The sequence below is a fragment of the Balaenoptera borealis genome, assembly GCF_965194805.1.
Source record: "Balaenoptera borealis genome assembly, chromosome: 1".
In the NCBI taxonomy this organism is placed as follows: domain Eukaryota; kingdom Metazoa; phylum Chordata; class Mammalia; order Artiodactyla; family Balaenopteridae; genus Balaenoptera; species Balaenoptera borealis.
In genome coordinates this window covers 99,730,042-99,755,526 of record NC_138860.1, presented here as the reverse complement: position 1 = coordinate 99,755,526, position 25,485 = coordinate 99,730,042, and the positions used below count along the sequence as shown (strand labels likewise).

The window sequence follows — 25,485 nt, the reverse complement described above, 5'->3', positions numbered from 1 at the left end:
ACAGAAGAGAAGATAGACAAGCCCCTTCTCCCAGGGAGTTCACAGTCCAAGGATTAGCACTTAACCTTAAGGAGTTGTAGAAATGTAAGCATCATTACTGTTCTCTTCACTTTCCTATAAACTTCCTTTCTTTGATGTTTCTGGTTCTCTCTCTCTCTCTTTCTCACTCTCTCCCTTCCCCCACGTCTCTCTCTTTTTTTTCAATTTCTTCAACCAACTACTCTGCTATCTGAATTTAGGCAATATTTAAAATGTTACTTAACTTGTGCAAAAAAAAAGGACAAAAAGTGAGTTATGAAATCAGTAGGGGACAGACTACTATCTATCTATATATATAAAGACTGCAATAAATGCACTGAATTAATACACATTCATTAAAAATGATAAGGATCCCATGAAATTCTTTTGTGAATGAATATTTTTTCCTTGAATTTCTGCAAATCAAGTATTTGGCTTGGTCATTTCATACTCAGGCTCTTGAGTTTAAAGAAGGCAAAGATACTCTTTTCTTGGCCCAGTTTTTCCCCATTCCTATACCTATTTTATTTTTCCAGATTTATTAAGATATAACTGATGTAACTTTGCATAAGTCTAACAAGTACAACGTGGCAATTTGATACACTTACATATTGCAAAATGATTACTACCACCATGAAGTTAGCTATCACTTCCATCATGTCACATAATTACCATTTCTTTTTTTGTCCTATACCCATTTTAAGAGTCAGCATTAGTATTCCAAGGTTAGCTTTACTTGTCTCTTTCCCAGGTGCCTGCCTGCATGGTGTTTAGGACTAGGCTAAGTGCTATGTGGGCTCTAGTCCATGGCTAATAAAAAGGATCTTCCAGATGATTCTGGATGGAAACTAGAATAGTTCAACCAAAACCAGGAAGTGAAAAAAATTTTTAATGTATTTATAGTAAAAAACTTGGTCAAGTTGCTAAAAGCTCAAGTGTCACCCTACAAATACTCATGTGTCAGATGTTCATACTGTCAGTTATCCTGTCACTGAACATTTTCATTTTTAGCACTGTAATTTTCTTTTAGAATGTATTCTGTGTGTAAGATTCTATTAAAAAATTCAAAATAATTTTTCTATTAATATTTTGCTAGACTAAATTTTAAATGTTTGCTTCTTCTTAAAGTTTGATATTTATATGTCTAGAAAAATACTTTTCCCACGAGTAGTCATCTCCAACTTTATAATAAAAATCACAAGGCAAAAGAGTGTGTTTGCTTAAATGTAATCTATTTTTGCAGAACCCATGTGTTCTTCTGAGAAAGGTTATCTGGAACCTCTTTTTAAAAGATCACATGCCAAATATGGCATTCTTCTTATTCACCATATCCAACTTTTTTCCTAAGTAGGTGTCTATATGCATTAATATTCCCCCACAAGATCATAAAACGACAAAGTTCCCACATGAGATAAATGTCAAGGCGTGTCATCTGCTATTGTAAAAATAATGCAGGAATCAGAATAATATTAGTAGAACTAACGTTTATACAGTTCTTACTTCATGCCAGGCACTATTCTAAGCATCAGTGTGTGTACACCCACACATATACACTCATCCAATCCTCCCATTAATTCTTGAGTTAACAATTCCCATTTTACAGATGAAGAAACAGAGGCAAAGAAAGGTTAAACTCTTGTCCGAGGTCACACAGCCAATAAGTAAAGGGAGCAAGGGTTCAAACTGAGGCAGCATGGCTTCAAAACTACTACCCTAACCACCACACTATTCTAACGGCACAGGAAAGAAAACCTTACGTGCTTGCCCAGTTTACTGACTTCTGTATACTCTTAAAAGACTTATAATAATAAAAAGAGTAACATTATTTACATTTTATTGAATAGTAATCTCATTGATTGTGTGTCCTATTTGCTCAAAGATCAGTTATGTATAGACTTTTGCATACTTCTGCACAACTGTTAAATTTTATAGCTAGTAAACATGAATCACACAGAAATATAAGAACTATTCTTATTGTGCATATGAGGCTCACAGGAATTTACCCACGAAGTGACTCAGCAGAGGAGTGCTGTTGCATAGAGAGGTGTGTAGTAAGGTGACACTGGAAGTGTCATGCATTTGCCCCAGTGGGATCCACTCTCACCTGGGACACCATGGAGGAAGTGACCCTCCCTGCCAGAGTGCAGGGGCCTCACACTCCCCCCTCCCCCTTGGCCACAGCACGTGCAGGACTCTGATTCCACCAGGACAGCACAGACACATAATGTTCAGGTCAGGGAGCCAGAGAACTGCAGAAGCGCAGAGCCATTTCTATAAACTATTAGAAGGCAAACTGCATGTGGCACAAGATACCAGATATAAATCAAGTGCTAAAAAGAAATCAATTGAGAAAGCTCTCTCTCCACTTAGAGACTTAGACTTCACTTGAACAGGTCCTTAAACTGGCCTTTGGAAAAAGACAAGCATGCAGAGTGCCCCCAACCCTGTCTCCACTCAAGAACTATGTGCCCATCATCAGGATCACCACTGTCTTCACTCATCAAATTAACTGCATAGCAGCCAATATTACCAATTTGATGTCTGAAATGCTGTGTATATTCTATTTAGTGTACTGCTTTTATTGTTCAATGTTAGTCAATGAAAAAAAAAACTTACATAAAACTTTAAGGTATTTACTCACAAATTTGCTCCCATTTAATCTTTATTTACTATAAAGTCCTTTAGTTCCTCAAGTATAAAACCTCCTACCACAAAGAAACTTATGAACCCAAGCCTAATAGACTAGAATGGGGAGGGAGGGTGTTATTGGGGGCATGTGCTTCTATATGGTGTTTGTAATCTTACCTTTAAAAAGGCTGGTATTCAGTTATTAGTCAGGGATACAACCTCTAAAAAATTATGTTTATAAGAATGTTAGGGCTTCCCTGGTGGTGCAGCGGTTCAGAGTCTGCCTGCCAATGCAGGGGACAGGGGTTCGAGCCCTGGTCTGGGAAGATACCACATGCCGCGGAGCAACTGGGCCCGTGAGCCACAACTACTGAGCCTGCGCGTCTGGAGCCTGTGCTCCGCAACAAGAGAGGCCGCGATAGTGAGAGGCCCGCGCACCGCGATGAAGAGTGGCCCCCACTTGCCGCAACTGGAGAAAGCCCACGCACAGAAACGAAGACCCAACACAGCCAAAAAAATAAATTAATTAAAATTAAAAAATAATAAATAAATAAATAAAGACATCTCCTCTCCTCCTGATGAGTTTAAAATAAATAAATAAATAAAGAATGTCAGATTCTATTTATAACACCTTTCCAGACCTATAACCCACTGTTTTTTATTATGTACTAGAGAGGGAATATGCTGCACTTGCAACTTAGTCTACGATTTAGGCTACACATGAGACTGAAGAGTTTGACTCTTTTTAAGAGTTTGACTCTAAACATTGATCAGATCCTCAAAAAGCCCCTCCCGAGAAATTGACAGGAAAAGAAATTTACTCTGTACAAGACACTGCTTGGCACTCAACAGATATAAGGGGGAAAAAAAACCAGACTGACCCAAAGAAATCTAAAACCTTCTGCAAGGCTTAAACCAGTACACAGAGCACCATAACACAAGGAACAGGAATCAGCCATGACAACTGCCCATAGCGCTAAAGACCCAAAGCCACTGCCACAGCACCGAGAATTCCCACAGCGGAGGCTGGTGTTGTTTTTGCATCTCTGTTGCCTAGAGAGACACAATGATTCATATATGTTTAATGAACTAAATTAATAAATGCCTTTGACTATTTCACCAACAACATAAGGAAAGAGAACTGTGTCTTAAAAGATCAGCTTTTCTTCGCAGGGGAAACCCAAAGAATTGGAAAAGCAGAGAAAGGGGGAAAAAAAAAAGCAGAGAAAGGACAAGGAGAGGCAGATATGAGGAGCAACAGGGGAGAGAGCAGCAGCGACGTGGACGGCAGGGGCTTATGGAAAGCTGAGAAAGCCAGTACCCGAGGAAAGGGAGGAGGTGAGGCAGGAAGGGGCCACCCGCACAGCAACAAGGATCCCACAGTCCCAGCTACGTCCAGAGGCCTTTATCCTACCGGACAGCAAGTCACATCATTCAACCTCGTGCGCACATCATGGGCACACATCCTGCTTACTGCACAACAGCTCATAAGTGCACATCGTGGTGGGTCCTCAGAACTGCTTAGCTGAGCCCTCCTGGTGGTACTTCTAGCATTACGAGACTACACCCTTCCCACATTGATGGTGTTAGAATCACTCCTCTCTTTTATGAAATGAAGGTGATAGAAGACAATAAGACATTTTCTATGATTTTATAACTGCCCTTCCTTGCTACAGTTGTGTCCCCAACGTTTTCCCCACACTGGTCAATAAAATCCAGCTTCTCAGAACCACTTTTGTATGCCACATTTTAGAAATGTTTTTTCATTAAAAGGAAAAATAAAAGTTTAAAATATGAGTAAGTAAACCCTTACCTAACTTGGAAACTATTAGGTATTATGTTTTATTCCCAAGTGATTTTATAGATAAAAGACACTTTATTATTCTTGTGAATAAAGAATGTCAGTACAATTTAGAAAAAACTGATAAAATCACTGACATTATTAAGTTTAAAAAGCAAAAAAGCAGATAAAACTCAACACCTGTAGAATGACCTCATTTTGTAAAATATGTGTAGGTGGGTGTGAGCATGTGAACACACATACACATAACACATGCATATATACATGTAAACCTGTGTGGAAGTATATACAATAAATTTGATAATGGTTACCTCTAGGTAGTAAGACTTCATCTTACCTCCACTTTCCTCATAAATAGAAATCACTTTTATAAGTAGATTTATTCTTCAACTACAAGTCTGAAAAATAAAGCTGTTTTAACTTTGGAAAAATAAATATATGAGAAAAAAATAACATGAGAAAATAATATTTATCATCAACTCCCTGAAGAAATAGTGAGTTTCTGCCACAGCCAGTGGCCTTCTGAGTGAAGCATGGTTCTTCTCCCCTATACACCAAGCCTGGTAGACAAGGATCTCTTTATCAGTGCATTTAATACATCAGTTTACACTAATAATGAAAAGATGACTTTCCTAAAATAAAGATTTCAACCTCTAGGGTCCCTGCAGGGCAATAGGAAATAGTCAGCAGATTCCTGGCTTATTATGTTTTATTATACTTAACAACTCAAATACTTCACAGCACTGGGAATTTTGTTGGTATTTAAAATATATCTCCTGTAAAACATATCTACAGAAAACACATCTTCCATAAATATCTAAATAAAATGTGCATGCACTGGATTATATATTATACATGAATACAAATAACTGAATGTTATATTTGGATGTGTCCTGTAATGAAGAAACAAGCACTAAACACCTTTTAAACTATTCTATACAGTGTAGATCAATTTGAAAACAGTCTTTTGAGTAATGGGAAGATTCTTCATCCTATCACAAAATTAACAAATCAGCATTTCAGTCTGAGAAAGGAAGACACTCAGGCCATCTGTGAACAAATACCCTCTGAGTACTGAGGATGCAGAGACGAACCAGATGCAAGGCCTACCCTCAAGGAGCTTATTATCCATCAGGGAAACAAACACACAAACAAATAAAAGTTCAATAAGATGGTTCAAGTAATATGATGAAGATGATGGAAGTATGTACATGGTTCTCTAAGGGCACAGAGAACAGAATGGTTATTCTACCTAGAAGGGAGGGGTCAGAAAAGCTTCCCAGAGAACTTTTTCAATGCAATTATTATTTCTTACAAATGAATTATGATGGCATCTATTTCTTTCACTAAGGGCTCAGAAAGAGTGTCAAGGGCACAGTCACATAGATATAGTAACACAAAGAGCCTAGAGGTGAGCTGACAGAGGTAAGTAGCCATCCAGTCACATCATTCGCTCCATGTCATTTTCGAGCACTTAAGTTCTGTGAAGGTACTGAGTAAGGCACGGTTCCCTCCTCAAGAACTGTACAGCCCACTGGAGGAGAGACACGGGGACAAATCATTACAATACAATTTGGTAACGGCTATAACAGGGGTGTGTTCTCAGCTATGGGAATACAGGAGATGGGAGTTAATTACACAGTGAGAGTTCAGGGAAGGCTGAAGAAACCAGGAGCCATGCTTGAGCTCCAAGGACAGGAAAGAGTTCACTCAGTGAACTCTCTGAGGCAGTAGGATGTATCGTATCAGGGCTGAACAAGGTCCTTTGTACTGTTACTTCATCATCCTTAGCTCATTCTATGAAATAGGTATTGTTCCCATCTTCTAGGTGAGGTACATGTGGTTAGACAGGTGAAGTAACTTGTCCAAAGCCAAACTAATAATAACAGGTGAGGCTGGGTTATGAAAGCAGATCAAAATTCTTACTTGGCTCCTTTGGCTTTTACCAGACAGGTAAGCAAAAAACATAAGGCTTACTTATCTTGACGGGTTTCAACCTGATCTCTTCAGGAATCTCCTCGAGGTCTTTCAACAGTTCTTTCTCCATAAAATTTCTATTTCTTCTACAGGTTCCTACATTTTCAGCATACTTATTATATATATCAGCAGGCATTTGTAACTCACTAAAATTATCTCTACTTCCTCCACTTTTCAAGAAACTCAAACCTGCTCTAGACACACTGCAAAGTAAAACTCAACTCTTTTGATATTTCCAGTAACTGAAACAGTTATCTACGGATAGACATCCATTTGTTACATAGCATATAAGCTACAGTACTTAGGCAACCCACTAAAAATTAACAGGGTATGTGAAGTGAAAACATGATACAGTGTAGTCACAAAGTAACACTAGCTAAAAGTTATGCACAGGAGGTGAAAGTTATCTGAATGTCCCCACCACTGCATGCAAATCTGATATCTTCCCTACGTTTTTCTGGGAAAAAAACTCTGTGCTACTGGTTGGAAGTCATCAGTGCAGTACCTAAAAGTTGTTTTTAAGTCTACCATAGGTAGAGATGAGAAGTTTTCTTTTCCACACAAACAGTGAAATGTCACACCTCATAAAGCCTACACATTGAGGGGACCACACTGAATCAGACCCACATCCAATCTGTTGTCAAGACAAGTCTCTAAACTGTGAGAGCATAAGAGTTAATGAGTATAGTCTTGTTACAGAATGACCACTGCCTCTAAACCACAACTACAGACTGCTAAAATAAGCAGTGTGATTGACACTATTTTTCTAAATGGCCTTATAAAAGATCTTCTGAAATAGCTATATCTTCACCATAATATGAAGAAAAGCTGACAGTTAACAGAGGCTACAACATCACAGTAGGGACTTTGGGGCCTCTGTGAACTTACCAGGCTTATATCTTACACCCAACTATTTATGTTGTTGTTGTGTGATTAAATTCCCAGGAAAATGGTCCACAAGTTCTCTATTCACTCAGTCTCATGTTGTTAATAAATTTTTCTGCCTTGTGTGTTTTAAGTAAATACAGTTTCTATAAAGCCATCTGCTTTATAGCAGAGACTCAGTAATAACTGTGTCACCCACTTACACATAAAATCAACCAATTGCCAATAAAATTTGTGATGCTGTACTTAGTAAAGATTACTAGACTGTAAATACATGTAAGTCAGACCACCAGGGGAAAGTATGACTATAAAAACTGATGATATGACAAGAGAAAGATCATTTATATTGGCTGGGCACCCAGGCAATATATCTGACAGTTTACCTGGGTTATTACACAGCACTTGGGGGCAAGTAATTTCCAGTCTCTCTCACATGATCTACTAGCTATAAAATTATTGATCTATGGGTCCCAGAATATTTTACATTTTCAAAAAAACTCACAGGAATACTCCACATCTATCAGACACTGCATGCACTACTGGCTCAAATGAGTATGCAGTTCCAACATTAGATCACACTGCATTCCTTTCAATGACACATCTTTGTGAAGCTGGATATTCAGCAGTCGCTGTGATTTAAAAAAAAATAATACAGTTGACCCTTGAACAAAGCGGGGGTTGGGGCACAGACCCTCAGTGCAGTGGAAAGTCAGATTATTATTTTAGAGTCAGCCCTATGTATCTGTGGTTCCACATCCGTGCATTCAACCAACCACAGATCGTGTAGTCCTGTAGCCATGTATTTAGTGAAAAAATATCTGCATATAAGTGGTCTCACACAATTCAAACCTGTGTTGTTTGAAGGGCAACTGTGCAGCACATCAATCAGTGTGGAACAGGAAACGAGGATATAGTGATGTGTAACCTTATTCCAAGATTTGAGAAGCTGTGTAGTGACCAACAGGTGTACACATCCCATTAGCAAGTAATTGTGAGTATATACGAAATAAAACTAAAATCTATTTTTCCTTTCAATTTATGTGTATTCTTTTTTTTTCAAACTACTGTGAAGTTGTCTAGAGCTAACTACTTAAAAACAAAAATGCTAGGGTTTTTTGTTTTGTTGTTGTTTTGACCTAGGGGTGAAGTGGAAAAAAAAATCACAGACACTAAATGTGCTGTAAACTGAGAAAGTCTGAGAACCTCTGCTGTAGATGGATTCTAAACTTTCAAGCCAAAGGACAGGAGGCTGAACTGAAGGTCTCTAGAGGTTTACCTAGTTTTCTGAGCTAAGTTTCTAAACTGATTGATAGAAAGGCCACCTGTGACTGAACACCATCATTTCACATTACCAGGGTAATGGATGACAACGTAGCTGTTACCATGTTTCCCGCCCTTACATTGACTTTGCCCATCATCCATTCTGTGCCACTTGTCTAAATACGATGACTGATATGATGTATAATTTTTCTTTCACATTCAGGAAGAATAAAGTACATTTCTTTTTGGAAACAGCCCATCTCCCGCCTTTTCAACAACTGCCACGCACAGAAGTACTGCTAGACAATAAGCACACAAAGGGGTTTAGGTGAATTTCCTCTGTAGTATGCATTTAATCTGTAAGTAGACTGTTAAGATTTTCTCTTGTTTTCTACACATTTGAGGTCCTACATGTTCAAACCTTCAAGAAAATATTTGAGATTTTCCTAAAATTTATGAAATTATGCCAAGTATATATCAACTGCCATGAGATCATAAATCTTATTATATAGAAGGCAGTAGGATGCCAATGAAATTAAAATTAAGAAAACAACCTTCACTAACATATTTGTAGAATCTCCTGAAATGAGGCAACTTGCTTATATATAGTCATACTCGTGTTTGCCGAACCAAATAAAGAACTTATTAGTAATTTCCCAGCCAGAGATACTGATCTTATCATACTAAGGGATAAATCCCAATGGCTAACATATCTGTATTATTAAACTAGTCTTAGGTTAAAACTGTAAAGGCAGAACTGAAATGAAATCATCTACTAGTGTAAAACAGTTTCACTGACCAGGCAGAGCTAAAGGTGATCGATAGCCTTCCTTCTCAACAAGGTCAGGTGATACACAAAAAGGAAAGACAAATCAAAATTAAGGTGTGGAAATGTGCTGTTAAGAAAAAAAAAAAAAAAGAGAGAGGTAGCAGGATATTTGATTTTAAAAATATCTGAGCAGTTGGTCTATAAGAAAAAGCACCTTAGGTCTTTCAGAAGAAAACCAGCATCTCCAAAAGGATTCTTCTGACAGCAGGAAATGTCTGCAGCTGTACCAAATAAAGGTTTGAGCAAATAATGTTTGAAGTAATGAATGGAAAACAAAGTCTGTGAACAACAAATACCATCTTTTCCAGAGATGTGTTACTCACTCCCAAAGACTTCCTAATCAGCCCACAATGTGATGCCCAGGGATGAAAGCAGAAAGGAATATGGGTTAATGATGAGGGCTTTGGAGGCAGAAAGGCCCTGGTATGACCTCCAGCTCTGTTACTTATAAGCTGTGGGGTGCCAGGCAAATGGTAAAATCTCTCTAACCTTTGATGGAAATTATAACAACACCAATCTTACAGGGTGGTGTGAAGAGGGCAGTCACCTCACAAACTTACCGCAGAGGCTAGAGCAGAGCCTGCATCTTTAGGACCATCTCACAGCTTCAACTAGAAAGTGAAAAAACTGATTCCTCTCCTTTAAGTTTGTTCAAAAACTCCGTCTACCAGGAATTCCTATCTTAAAATTCCCCTGCCATCTCAAACTAAGCATAGCTAAAACTGAACTCACATTTCATGAGAACCAACACCTCCATTTATGTTAAAAAAGAAATTTAATTTGCCTCATCCTCCCACCCTTATGACCTTAAAATCATTCTCAACCTCCTTGTTCTCTCAGTCACACCCAAACCGTCACCAGATCCTCCTGACCCTTTGTATCTGCCTCACATTACTCCTTTGCTTTCCACCCCCGTTCCCCCGTCGCCCTGCAGTGGGATCCTCTACTCCTTTCATTATCAGCCTCTGCTTTTGGCTTCTTCTCAGCTAACCTATCTCAACTGGAACTGTAGATAACATGTTTCACTTACAACTTTCTGTCACACAATACTTTCCTCTTTCTTCTACAAAATCAGTTCCAATAAGAACTAGTGGTGCCGGCTCCACTCGGGGCCACTGAACGGACACTGCCCACCCACATGGCCCCTTTGTGTCAATCAGAAAAGGCACCCTTCCTTCCTCATGATACTTTACTTCCATCTGCTAGAAAAATTAGCTGAAGTACTGATTTCATTTAAGAATGCCAGATTACTGCTGTACACCGAGATGTTGCTCTAAATAAGTGCTAAAGTGTGATGCAATTGAATGACGAGCAGCAGGTGTGACAGCCATCATGCACAATCGCACACAATGTGGTGTCCTTGTTTCCTTGGTTCTTTTCCAGTACTGACCCCTGTCCCCATGTCATCCACACTGTCCAACTGAAACAAGATTCACCAATGACATCCCAATTGCCAAATCTGATGGCTGAATTTTTATTTCTTTTCTTACTTGACTGCTGTATAATTCTGCACTGTGATCACTGTAATTTTCCATGGTCCAAGGACCACACTTTCTCCTAGATTTCTTCCTACCCCTCTGACAACTGTGTCACAGTTTCACTTACTGTCTTCTGCCCTTTCTGCAATATAAATGTCACACCTCAGGGTTCCATCCTTGCCCTTTTTATCATATATACAACCTCGGTCATGACTTCAATGACTCCCAAAGAAGCCCAGGTGTCCCATCTATATTCCCTACTGATACTGCTGATACTGATATTATAATTTCCCTCTAATATATACCAAACTGAAATCCATATTTAAAAACAGATACAATATCCCCACCACCAAAAAAAATAAAAGAGACAGAGAAACCTCTCCTCATAACCTTAGTTAATGAAGTCACTATTCTCGACATCTCCTAAGCTAGAAAATCAGAGACACTTCAAGTTCATTCTGCACTTATTCATTCAAGAACTATCTGAGTGTGTACTGTATACCAAGATGATGTTCCAGACACTTCGAATATATCAATGAACAAAAAATGGATAAAAGAACAATTTCTCTATCATCATGAAGCATTAATTTTACTAGGGGGTAGAGGAGAGAAGCAGACAATAATAAACATGCTCATTAAATGTAATATAATTATTCATTATATTCAATATTTATAGATAATGTTACAGCATGGTAATATGGGGGCAAAGGAAACTTATTTTACATTGGGTGCACAGGTAAGCCTCATTATAGAGATGATATTTGAGTGAAGGCTTGAAGTGGGCAAGACAGTTGACCACATGGATATCTGGGGAACGAGCATTCCAGGCAGAAGGAATAGCCAGTACAAAAGCCTTAAGGCAGGAATCTGCCTGGTATATTCAAGGAACATCAAGGAACCAGAGCACGTGGAGCAGACAGACTACCTACATAAAAATTGTCACAAAACAGACACAAATCTGTGATGTCTGTGATGGGAACGAGCCCCTTGGAGTGCCTTGTGCACTGCATGACCTGGTATGTCAGCCTTACCCAGAATTCCTCCTCTCCTCACTGTCTCAGGTCAACCCTCACTTTATATACCACTTTCTCAATGAGGCATCCCTACCCCAAATCATGGCCATCATCAAATTCTCTACACTCCTGTTTGCACATGGTTAACCACTGCTTAACACATATAAAATACATGCTACCATATATTTATATGTGTTTTTTCTTTCTAGATATAGCCTTGGTTATATCTCTGACTAGACTGAAAACTGCTCTAGAGTAATAACTACCAAAGTGCCTTGTATATAGTAGTCTTATGATAACTGTTCGTTGAGATGCTAAAGGTCCCTGACATTTAAAAAGAAAATTCCAGAATACTTTTTGATAAATCAAACTTTATATCCACACCCAGATAATAATCCACTGAGCCAAGATACCACAATGATAAAGAAAATACTTTAAAAGGCATATTTACAAAGCACATTGATTTTTTCAGTTGATTCCATTTTATTGATTTTATGAAATAACTTAATCATTCATATTTCACTTCAGATAATAAATGGTTTTAATATTGCTTTCTAAGATACAAAATCTTTAATCTTCCTAATAAAATTAAATCTTTAAAAAAAAAAAGAAACAAAAATAAAGTATTCCCTTCTAATAAGGAAATAGTAAAGATACACATAAAAATCAAAAGACCAGTAAATATATTCAAAGTCAAGCTTGGCTACCCATGTAAATATTGGATAAAAGCTGGTATTGTGGAGTTGATTTAAACACAAGTGAAGAATCTATTAAAGACCAGGGTTCCACCAGAATGTTGAGATTACCAATTCAATTGTGTGATACAATTTTATGATATTGTTCCTATATATCATAAAAGGAAATCTCCTATAACAGAATCTGACCATTTTCTGATCACCTGAAGTCTTACCACCAATGATGAAGTGCTTATTCCTAGTGGATCCATTGATGATCCCCCAGAAAGGCTTAGAGAGAGACCTTCCAGCAACCCCTGCCCATCAGAGCCACTTCCAGAAATGCAGAGGGCTTGTGATTGTAACCAGAAGTCACAACTCAGTCAAGGCTTCTTAATCACAGGATGGCTTCCTGAGGCCTCTTTTCTTGCTGCTGGAAATGGCCAGCAAGGAACACATGTCAAAGTGAGCTCTACAACTGGGAAGTCTCGTCTAAAATGACTGAGGTTACGTCTAAATACTTAGCACCCAGCTCAGGATCCTTAATGAATGTCTTTTGTTTGTTTTTAATGACCGCAAAAGAAAGGACAGAGGGAGGGAGGAAGACAAAGGCAGAAAGACCCAAATACGTGACATGGTGTCTACGGTCTATGGGAACTGCTTAGAAGCACTTCTCATTACATTCCTGAGAGGAGCCTCAGTGATTATTATAGTAGGAATTATTGTAATCATAACTTTAAACTGCTATTTAAATGACAAACATCCTACATATCACTTACAACAAAACATGTAAGACATGCATTTAGGGTTTCTTAATTTGTGCAAAATCTGGTAACTATCAAAGCAACATGACAAGCCAGAGGCTTCTACATAATCCTAAAAAATAAAAATAAAAATAATTTTTAAAAAAACTAAAGGAAACTATCAACATTGCCCTCTACCTCTGGGCAGGCCTATGCAGCTATTCAAAACTAACTGGTGCTTATTTTACGGTTAATGTTTGTTTTTTTTTTTAACATCTTTATTGGAGTATAATTGCTTTACAATGCTATGTTAGTTTCTGCTATATAACAACGTGAATCAGCTATATGTATACATATATCCCCATATCTCCTCCCTCTTGCGTCTCCCTCCCACCCTTCCTATCCCACCCCTCTAGGTGGGCTCAAAGCACCGAGCTGTTATTTAAGCAAAATATTATCTGAACTATTTGAGCTCACTCCTAGCTTATCAACTTTAGCAATTTCCTAATTTAAAGCCTAAATCAATTTTGCTACAGTTAAAAATGATTTCTTATTCTGCTAATGTGACAGAGAAGCACTATTAATTTTTGTATAGGTATCAAACTTTAATAGTCTTAAAAATTATTATGTGATTTCTTTCCTTACCTAAAAGGTCTTCTGCTCTGTACCTTAAATAATACTTTTGTCCTTTCTCAGCACACAAATTAGCAAATAACAGGCCATGTTGGGATCAATACCCTCTCACCACACACACACACACACACACACACACACACACACACACACACACACACAAACAGTCATGCAGTAGAAACATCAATGTAGTTCTTAGGGAGCCAAGAAAATTCACAATTAGAAAATACTGGTATTCACTCTCTATAGTTAACATTTGTAAAATACTTTTATGAATTCAGACTTCAAACGTAATTCATAAAATGGAAAGTTGTCATTATCACGCCAACCAAATAGAGAATCCCACACTAGTTGTGCCAGCCCAGGAGCCTTTGTCCATCCTAATCTCTCCAGGGCAGAAAGAGAGCAAGACTGGACCCACGTCCTTGGTCTAGCACAATGCAAGGCGTAAAACACCCCAATGAATGCTCTGAGCTCCAAGATGAGTCACAAGCCACATCCATAACTACTTAGTTGGTGTTTGTGGAGAGCTCACCAAGTGCTTTATGTCGGATTACCTAAGTAGATATTCATAGTAACTTTATGAGGAAGATAACATTTTCCCCATTTGACAGATAGGGGAACTAAAGCTTAGAAAGTGAAGCAACTGGCCCAAGATCACGTAGCTTTCAGAACAGTGCTGAGACTTGAAACTTCACAATCTGATTTTATTTGCAGTTTCATTTTTGCTGTTGCTTTAAACAAATTACCAACACTATAAAATTATAGAACGTAATCTTTAACCTCACAGCACTTTTGCATTTAATTTTGCTCTTAACCACCATACATATTCCCTATCTCTGCCCTCGAAATGCTCAGAGGACCATGCTGTTAGGAACCATGAACATAATGCCCAGGGTCAGTGAGCTGTTCATGGGCCTATAGAAAATATCTAAGGCTGAGCGGGGGAAAAATGTAGTGGCTCAAAATTATTGAAAGAAAACTTCCTAACTGAACTTAATAAATGTTTGCCTTAAATGTCATAAATGTCACAGGTTCTAATGACAATTGCTCAATTTAGCATTCAGTTTAGTTATTTTTGAAAACAGTTTTTAAGTTTAACTCTTCTTACTCTAAAAGAATCCCCAGGGACTTCCCTGGTGGCGCAGTGGTTAAGAATCTGCCTGCCAATGCAGGGGACACGGGTTCAAGCCCTGGTCTGGGAAGATCCCACGTGCCGCAGACCAACTAAGCCCACACGCCACAACTACTGAGCCTGCGCTCTAGAGCCCACAAGCCACAACTACCAAAGCCCATGCACCTAGAGCCCATGCTCTGCAACAAGAGAAACCACAATGAGAACACACACTGCAATGAAGAATAGCCCCAGCTCGCTGCAACTAGAGAAAGCCCGCGCGCAGCAATGAAGACCCAATGCAGCCAAAAATAAATAAAATAAAATAAATAAATTTAAATAAATAAATAAATAAAAGAATCCCCAAATACACATAACGATCATAGAGAATTACAGCCAACTGTAAATTAAATGTGTTATTTATAGTCAAATTAATAATCAAACCCGCAATTATTATTATTATTAACATTTATTGAGCAATTACTATATACAGGCACTATGCCTGCTTTCATCATGGAGTTGTGAGGATTACATGAATTCTTTCATTTAATCTTCATAACTCCATGATGAAAGCATGATTATCATCATTTTGCAGATGAGGAAATGACCTTGGAGAGATTAAGTGGAATGCCCAAGATCACACAGCTAATCACTGGTGTCAGTGGAATTTTTATCCAGGCCTATCTAATTCCAAAGCGTTACCAATACCCAAACTACATCTTTCTATGCACCGTTAAGAAACAAGCAAAACTCAACATCTTCCCTGGGTCATCAGCTATTAAAACACTTACAGGAACATAGATCACAAAGCCCCCTCTCTCAGATGCTAAGGAAGGCAACCACATATATTTCACTCCAAGAAGAAAGCTTTCATAGTACCCTTCAGAATTTAGTAACTCAATCCATATAAAATGTTACATGCTATTTGTTTTCTCTAAGCTACATGATTAGAAGCCCCAGATTAGCACTACTGTAGTGGCAGCTGACAGCAAGGGAAAAGTCAGAAGTACAGTAACTGAAGGTCACAGTATTGACCCTGATTCCTGAAAAAAGTCAAACTCAATTTACTATATTGTCTTTAAATCACAATAAATTTAAACATATGCAATACTAAAAAGTTTTCATCTCAAGTTTCAAAATTTTTTAATTTTGGTTTTTGAAGGATAGGCTTGAGTCACATGAAATTTTCTTAGGCAGAATCTCCAACTACTTAACACCAGACAAATACAACATTACTCAATTGCTTATTGCCCTAAAAATAAAGCAGATTCTCTTTTTCTCCCAACTTCTACAACACAGCAGCAGCACACAAAAATATAATTCATCATCATCAGTTACAGTTAAGGTTTTTAACAGATTTTTCTGATTATAAAAGGAATATGAGCCAAGCATACAGAAGCTTGAAAATATAAAGAACTGAAAATTAGAAAATAAAAGTTACCTATAATGCTACTAACATTAACATCTATATCTGTATATTATAATTTTTAGTCTTTCTTGTTCTTGTGAGCTATATATAAAAGATAAGCTTAATATAAGTAACTTGCAGACAAAGAAATAAGGAGCTGAACACAGCGGGAAAATTCAAGATTACAGTGGCTCACCCAGGTAGAAATTTCTAATGGAATAAACATGCTGTGCCTCCCAGGAAAACCAATGCAGGAAAATAGATTCTGAAGGCTCTGTAGCAAGGGTACTCTCTGAAAACTGCTGACACCATTTTTAAGTCCTCAAAATGGTTATGATAAATAAATAAAATTTATATCTAATAATTTAAAGGTACATTTGGTTTCTTCATTATATTTTAAGGAGAAAATGTTCTATTATGCGTCTTGGAACAATAGGCCACCACAGAGATAGCTGCTGTATCGAGAAAAGTGACACTCTTATCAGCCTGGTGAGAATTAACTGTTAGCAGCCTGGTCAAGTGAGAATGAAACTGGTTCTGTTATAAACAGTCAACCAACGGAGATGTAATACCAAGGAGGGAATAAAGCAAAACCTCCTATCAGCCTGAGTTTAAACACTCTCTAACCCACAAATTTAGCATAGACAATTGGACGGGTCCTATAGATTCCTCTGTTCTTCAATTTATATTATCTAGAAGCAAATGCTACATATTTATTGCAAACAGCACTAGTTTAGACAAAAATGTAGTAAATGTTGATAAGAGGTATCAAGTGCCATGATATAGTAATAAGATAAAGCAGCCTCACTGGAACTAAACAATTTGGGAATTTAGAAGAAGAAGTTTTGTTTTGTTTTCCACTATTTTTCTATGAAGAATGAAAGCTCTGTGAAATCTGTGGAATATACTGAATTCATACCTAAAACGACCATGTTCTAAAAAGCAAATGTTCCACAAAAATCTTTTCCTTGACACAGAAATAACAACCTGTAGGACAGAATGATATTTTCAAAAGAGAATCAACCCATCAATTTAAATAAATAAATAAAACTATTGATTTTTGTTTGTTTGTTTTCTAATTCTTTTAAAACCTCAGGTTTTAGTGCATTCCTTGGTGGTCTCGTGGTTATGACTCCAAGCTTCCACTGCAGGGGGCACGGGTTTGATCTCTGGTCGGGGAACTAAGATCCTGCATGCCATGAGGCGCAGCCCAAAAACAAAACAAAATAAACACACACACACATAACACTTTGGGTTTAAAAATGCATAAGGAAATACCACCAAGAGCAGATAGTGACTAATATTTAATATTCGTAACACTGAAAAATTTCCCCAATCCATACCTAAAACTTAAGGGCTTATCCCCTGATTTTCCAATAGATCTTGGAAAACAAAATCCCAAGAATATTAAAAAGCATGTGTTGAGAGTGAACAGGACCTCGGGATTCTAACCTGCTGGGACAAACTGTAGAGAGAAAAATCAAAAAGTGCTGCCACCTGAGGTCCAGATTCCAAACCAATCTTTCTGGCTGTTCAAGCTCCACTACTCTCTCCCTTGTCTCATCTCTCACATCACTAATATTAACCACCATAGACCTTAGGTCAAATTTTGTTTCTTATTTTGTTAAAACTGTATCTTCCCCAAATATCCACTAGCTCTTCCAGGGCAGGGACTAGATATCTGCATCCACACTGAGAATGATACCAAAGGGTCCCTCCCAAAGTACCAAGTCCACACTGGGCAATTGCACACTTGGTTGATCATCAGGAACCGAGGCTCTCTAGCAGACTCCCTTGTGAAAAGGTCGCCTCCCCTACTCAGCTCCAGCTGAACTGAAAAACCGCTACCACACTTTCCATGGCACCAAAACCACTCGGTACAGTGGCATTATGTTTAGAATCAAGTCAGTATGCCTCTTTCTCATTTCTCTCCAGGGCTAAAATGAAGACTGCAATCTCATGTTTATTTAACTCTAAGCTAACCTATTACAATTTCTTCTCCTGTAGGTTTGTCTTTTCTTTGCAGAGTCTATACTGTCTACAGAAATCCATGCCTATTTTTAATATTTTAAAATGTTAATCATTTAAAAATTTCTTTTGGCATCTGACTGTACAAACCGAAAGCAAAGGAAATGTTTAAGATGAATGTCACAAGCTATATTCCCTCAGACAGACGTCAGAAGGCCACAGATCAGCTTCAGTGTGAACTACCCAGTTTGATGGTCCTCTGGCATTTCCTTGTGCCCAGGTGTATAAAAAACCAAGAGTATAAAAATGAAATTACACTGCTACCCACTCATAGAAATAGCAACAAAATTTTAAATGCTACAAATTTTAATCAGATAACTAGAAAAATGTTTTCCTATCCTGCAGCAAAAACTCAATTCATGAGACAAAAGAAAGGAACTGCATTTGACCTTAAAAGTACTCGTAAATTTCCAAGGCTAGAACCCTCCCCCCCCAGATGATCAGGATTGTTTTTTTGTTTTTGTTTTGTTTTGTTTTGTTAATCATTCATAAAACACATGACAGCACAAAAGGATCTCTTTCTCAAAATAATGATATGTGAATTCTCTAGCCCAAGGCTGTCAACGTGGTTATCCACCAACCTATTCACAGTAACCCTCAACCTAAGTAGATAGTTAAGAAAGCACTAACAAAAAGTTTATAACTGTCACAACTAAATTTTTTCTATTATAATTTTTAAGACTTCAGATTGTTTTATACATAATAACTACAAATGTCTATACACATACATACAGAGAGATGATGATGATGATGATGATGAAGATGACAGAGGAAGAGAAGGAAAGACAGATGAATACAAACATTGGTAATTTTTATAATTACCATAAATATTGGTAACTTTATGATTACTATATAGCTAATTGATCGTGAAACTCTAGCAGTAGAAAACCAACTTGATTGTGCCAGCAGAGCCAGACAGATCAGAAGTACGTGCATGGAAATATTCAAAGGGCAGCTGACACAAGAACCTCAATGTTATGTTGCAACAGTGATGTGCAATCAACGATCCTGGGCCCTGCCCTCTGGAGCTTGCAGGCCAGTTGCTTCAGCCCCTCCTGGGTGCACTGGGCTCACATGAGCTGTCTTTGGGTCCCAGCTCCAGCTATCTGCTATTCAGGCAAAACATTTGAGCCCTAGTGCTATCACCCCACAATGAGGATAAAATGATCCCTCCCCCATAAAATTATTGTGAGGATTAAGTGAGCTAATAGGCACATGAAAACACTCTGTAACTCTTCATGCGCACAACACAAATGGGATGCATCTCTGTTTTACTAGAGAAGACTGTCTCCTCCGGCCACCTTTCTCCAGGATGCCAAAATGTTTGGAAAGCACTGAGGCTTTCAGATATAAGTAGGTAGTACAAACTATAATCAAAGTTACTTCAACCAACATTTGAGCGCTTCGTAGGTACAGCCATATGTCTAGCACTGTGCTACACACGGTGGGAGACAGGAAAAAAAACAAAACCAAAAGCAGGATTTAGTCCTTTAACTCCAGAAATTAAAAGTATCACTAGTGAAACAAAACCAGTACACGTGAAATAGCAACAAGGCATAGAGGCCAGCACGTGACTTAGGGGCTAAACTTGCAGGTGGGACTTACATCAGAACCTAAAAGGAAGGGAAATGTTTTTAATTTTAATTGACAAAAAGTTTACAGAAGGCATTCCAGCAGGGAGCTAGAGCCTAAACACAGGTATAAAGGCAGGAATGTATCTATGGGTCTGATTAGGGATTGTCTTAAGTAGCGAGTGGCAAAGGGGCAGAAATTCTTCAGACTATGGGGGACCCAGACACCAAGAAAAAATTTTAAACTTAATCCAACAGGCCTAAAATGAAGATTAAATAGATCTAAAGGTCACACAAAAATATCGCCATGGAAAATTTTGCCAGTGGTAAGAGTCGCAAAGGCAAAGAGGCTGAGGCTGATTGGGAAAGTTTAATGAGATGCAAAACCTCAATCAGCAATAGGCTCATTTTCAAATCTAAATTCCTTGCCCCATTTTATTTTTATTTACTTTTTTAACATCTTTATTGGAGTATAATTGCTTTACAATGTTGTGTTAGTTTCTGCTGTATAACAAAGTAAATCAGCTATATGCATACGTATATCCCCATATCCCCTCCCTCCTCCTTGCCCCATTTTAAAATGGAAACCCCAAAACGCATAAGTGGAAAGAAACAGATGTGATTTCTGATAAGCCAGGATAGACGTAAGGTGTGACTGTCACTGCACGTGGCTTACCAGGCTGGAGGCAGCACACATTTCAGGAGAAGCATCTGGAGATCAGACAGAGGCAGGTTCCAATCCTATGTGAACCTAAATAAATTACTGGACCTCTCTGTTCCTCAGTGCCCTCATCTCTCGAGTGAAACTGTGCATCTTCCAGGGCTATTTTGAGGTTTAAGTGAGAAAAAAAATTCTGGAAACTTTCAGCAGCATATAAATGGTAATTAAAGAATTAAATTGAGCGCATTTTGTGAGTTGATGAGGACTCTGAGGACAAGGGCTGGGTTTTATTCTCCAGTGCAAACCCAGAACCTAGCTCAGTCTCTCACACCTACAGGAAAGCAACACATCTTAGGTTATTGAAGGAGTGTCAAATTTAATGCAATGCATTTTTGGTGAGCACCCATTATGTTCTGTGCACGGAGTAGGTCCTGGGTCTAGAGTGGTGAAGAAAACAGAAAGAGCTTCTGCCCTCACAGAGCCTGTGGTCTAGTGAGGAAGACAGGCACTGTATAAGTAATTACAACCACAGGACGAACCAAAACAAGAAGCACAGGGCTGTGGAAGTCTAGAGCAATGAGGGGAGCATTTAACCTAGTCTACAAGGTCAGAGAGGAGCAAGTAACAGTGATCAATTACTTCTATAATTTCCCAGAGTAACAAAAGCTATTAAAAATTAACTGCCTATTGATTTAAATATAGCTTTTTTTTTTTTTCAAATACTGACTTGGACAACACGTTAAAGGGGGTAGGCGGAGGCTGCCCAAAAAAGTTAGATGGAAGAAAAAGGTTTCCATGTAAGTTCAAGTGACATCAAATGTATCCTACCCACCATACATAGGAGTAACAAAAGCATAGTGTTCACCCACAATCAGCTTTTTACCAGAAAAACCACAATTACTATAAGCAATCTGCCTGTGTAGTTATAGATCTTTCTTCAAAGGGAACCCGTCCTTAAAGCATAAAGATGTATGAATCTCCCTTATTTCAAATACATTCCAAGTAATGCTTCTGATTTTGAAGCTGTAGTATTAAAACTCAAGCCATGAATGTGACCCTCCAAAATTAACCAGTATTTGAGTTCCTCCTCTGTGTAAAATGTCAGTAAGACATTAAAGAAAATACTAAAAGTCTTAAAATAATACCCAACTATCAAGAAATTTACAATCCATAGAGAAAAAGAAATACTACAGGAGTTCAATAAATAAATGCAAACTACAAAGAACACAAGACATGATCCCCTGTCAACTCTGATACAAATCCAAGTTCCAGGGAGGCCACAGTCTTTGTCTTTTTTGTTCACTGGTGCATGCAAGCGCCTAGAACAGCATGTCTAGGCAGGCAGTGAGTGAGTGAGTGAGTGAGTGAGTGAATGAAATTCATGGATTAAGCAGGGAGAGCAATGTCACAAGAAAGGGTTCAGGAAAAATTTCATGGAAAAAAAGAATCAGCGGCCTTAAATGATAGGGAATCTAGACAGAAAAAAAAAAAGGTCGGGGTGGGGATAGAGAAGAGCGTCCAGCACTAAGACAAGTTGAAGAGATGGAAAGTGTGAAACTGTGCCTAGAAGTTCATGCAGAAGAGTCCAAAATAAGGCCAGAAATGTTGGTGAGGACCAGACTGTCCAAAAATTTAAATGTCAAATTGAAGTGTACAGACTTGACCACCTTAGCTACAGAAAGTCATCACAGTTTCTTGAGAGGAGGACAGTGTGATCACCATCTGCCCATTGGTAGAGTCCTGCGTGGGCGGGAGTGGGCGGCACTACTGCAGTCATTCACGCTAGAGGTGAGAACACGGACTAGGTAGGGCAGAAGCAGCCCGACTGGAAACACTGGGAAAGATCAAAAATGCTAACAATCCTCCCATGACTCACTGGAAATCACAACTGTCGGAAGACAACTTACTCAGCATTTACCATGTGTCACAGGTACCGCACTAAGCACTTCCATGCATATTTTGACGTAATTCTCAAAAACAACTCCAAGGTGATAAGAATTTTATAATAAGAAAACTAAGATTCAAGGAAATTAAGTAACTGTGAGGAGTCTAGCTGTGGTCTGACTCACAGCTCACTGACCTGAACCAATATGGTCTAAGTTAGGAAGGGGTACCAGAGATTTTTTAAAATATGAGGTATTATTTTTAAATCCAAGTGACTAAGAGAAAGATGATACCATCTATAAAAACAGAGAACCCAAGAAAAACACTGAGATTCAGACACATCAAGTTTGGGGTTACATTAGACAGCTAAGGAGAACTGTCCAGCAGGCACTTGAGAATGAAGTCCAAGATCAAAGATGGAATACGTATTAGGGTTGGGATGTATAAACCCAAGAATTAACTTCTAAACAGTAGTAATGGAATAACATTCAATTATTTCATCAATAAATATTTTGTGAGCATCTTTCCTAGCCAAGCACAAAACTAACTTTGGGAGGTAAGTAAAACCAAAAGTTTCTGCTCTCATGTAGCTTAAATGGCTAAAAGAAGGGAGTTAATGAGACCTGAATGTACAGAGTATAAATTACCTTTGGGGAGCATCTACATGCAGCGATGGGAAAGACAGCATGGGCAGAAGAGGACACCAGACTGGAAAGTAAAATAGTACAGAGTGAGATGAAAAACCCAGTCCCATGATTTCAACAAAGCAGGTGAAATAGAAGCCACAGTGCAGGTGACAATGATTTTAGTAACAGCAGACCTGGTAAATGGGACTATGGAACTCAGAGGTCTTGTTACAAACCTGAGTGGACATATAAAAATCCTTAGCTTTCTGTGAGAATATAATGTTTCAAAAATGTAAGCCTATATTGTTAAAAACCAAACCAGGGTACACAAAGAAGAGGAAGCTAAGGATAAAAGATACAAGACACAGAAGAAACAAAGTATATTTTGGTGCATTCTATTTCAGAAGTATTTTCTCAGTGTATCTGAATTAAAGTAACTGGATATTTTGATAGAAAAAAGAAACTACTCCATGAAAACAAGCCATAAAGTAAAAAGTTCTTTTAAGGCATATTTTAAAATGTATTTCCACTGTTGCATGTACCATATGAAGAAATATTATATCAAAGATACAACTCAAAGTATCCATATCTACTATTAAACTAGATACAGTTTCACTCAAGTTATTCTCCAGTTTATGCTTTAGTTACAATTTATAGAAATAATAAACCATTAGTTATTGGCTATACATTTATATTTCAGTAAAAGCAAATCGCTGACTTGAAATATACTCTGTATTTGTCCTAAAAAGTGAAACTTACATTTACCTTTAGACGACAATATATTAAATTTTTATTGAACAGTAATGTATTTTTGTAGAGAAAATTTAGTATAACTATTGCTTAAATCAAATTCACTATGGAATTATTATACTACTAATCAATTTAAATATAAAATTTCATTCCTAGAGGAATAGAATATAAAACATATTGAATCTAGACTAATTCTATTACGTGGCTCCAATGAACCTATTTTAATATTTCCATGTAGCAGATCAATTCTAAGAGTTTATCTTTTAGCCTATTCTTAATATAAGTTGGGAAGTTGTCTATAATCCTGGGTAAATCAGACACCTTGAAGTACAAAATGCCTAAGAAATTATCTTTCCTAACCCCATTGTGTTAAAGATGAGACACCAAGATGAGGGGAGGTTAAACGGCTTTCCCAAGTTGACAAACCTGATTTTAGATGGATGGATGGATGGATGGACGGATGGATAGATAGAGAGGGTAAGATATACATTATGCATGTATTTCCTTTACATATTATGACATACTTTATATACATATTTTAAAACAGTTATACAAAAAATAATAAAATAAAATAGTTATACATGTAAACATAATTAACATATTTATACAAAAACATATAGAATGCTTATTTCCATAAATATGTGAAACAGTTTATTAACATTTAAATCAGCTTACCACATTCAACTATATAGTACCTTAACAAAAACAGACATAAAATTGAGAAACAGAATCAATGTCCCAGAAACAGAGCTCAGAAAACAGAAATATTTGATATATAATAACGGTAACCTAAAAAGAAAAAAAAAAAATCAGTGAGGGAAAAAACTGACCCTGTTTTCATCAGTTAAGACAGCTTATTTACGAAATAATTCCTTGAAATCACTTGAATAAGGGTGGGGGGTTCACTGATAATCTTTTCTTTAATAATGCCTGGTCTTATCTCATATTGCAGAAGTAGCTGTAAGGTCTTTAACTTGCATTTAAACCAGACAGGAAACCGCCATGCTTTCTTTTCAGAACACTTTGTATGAAAACTTCTTCAAGATCTACAGCTAAGGGAAAGGGGATGCCCTGCCGAATCGGGCTCAGGAATGTGGTAAAATAAGAACAGTATGGTTACAACGTTAGCATTGAAGGGATTTATTCAACGGAGGTTCATTTAACAGTTGAAACGCTAGATAAAATGCACAGGAGTTCACTGCTACCACCAATGACAAAGGTATAAACGTGGCCACCCACTATGAAAACTTTGGGACAAATAGGCACAAAACTCTTTTCCACTAAGTAATGAGTAAAAAAAGTGCTATTAAAAAACAAACTAATAAGCCATACCTGGGAGAACTGTCAGCTATAAGTCAACATTGCCTTGATGCCATTTAAGGGCAGCAAACATGTCCACCAGCTATTGCCTTGGAGGAAGAGACAGCATTCTGCTCATCTAAAAAGCTATGGTGATCTTTAAAAATTGATATATCTCTGGATAATCTACTTTTAAAACATAAAA

The 25,485-nt window shown here is 37.7% G+C and overlaps 1 protein-coding gene across 19 annotated transcripts in view; it reads right to left on the bottom strand.

Annotated features, from left to right (window-relative positions):
* Nucleotides 1–25,485, bottom strand: part of VAV3 (vav guanine nucleotide exchange factor 3) — a 513,627-nt gene that overhangs the window by 448,640 nt on the left and 39,502 nt on the right. The gene's annotated exons all lie outside the window — the stretch shown is intronic.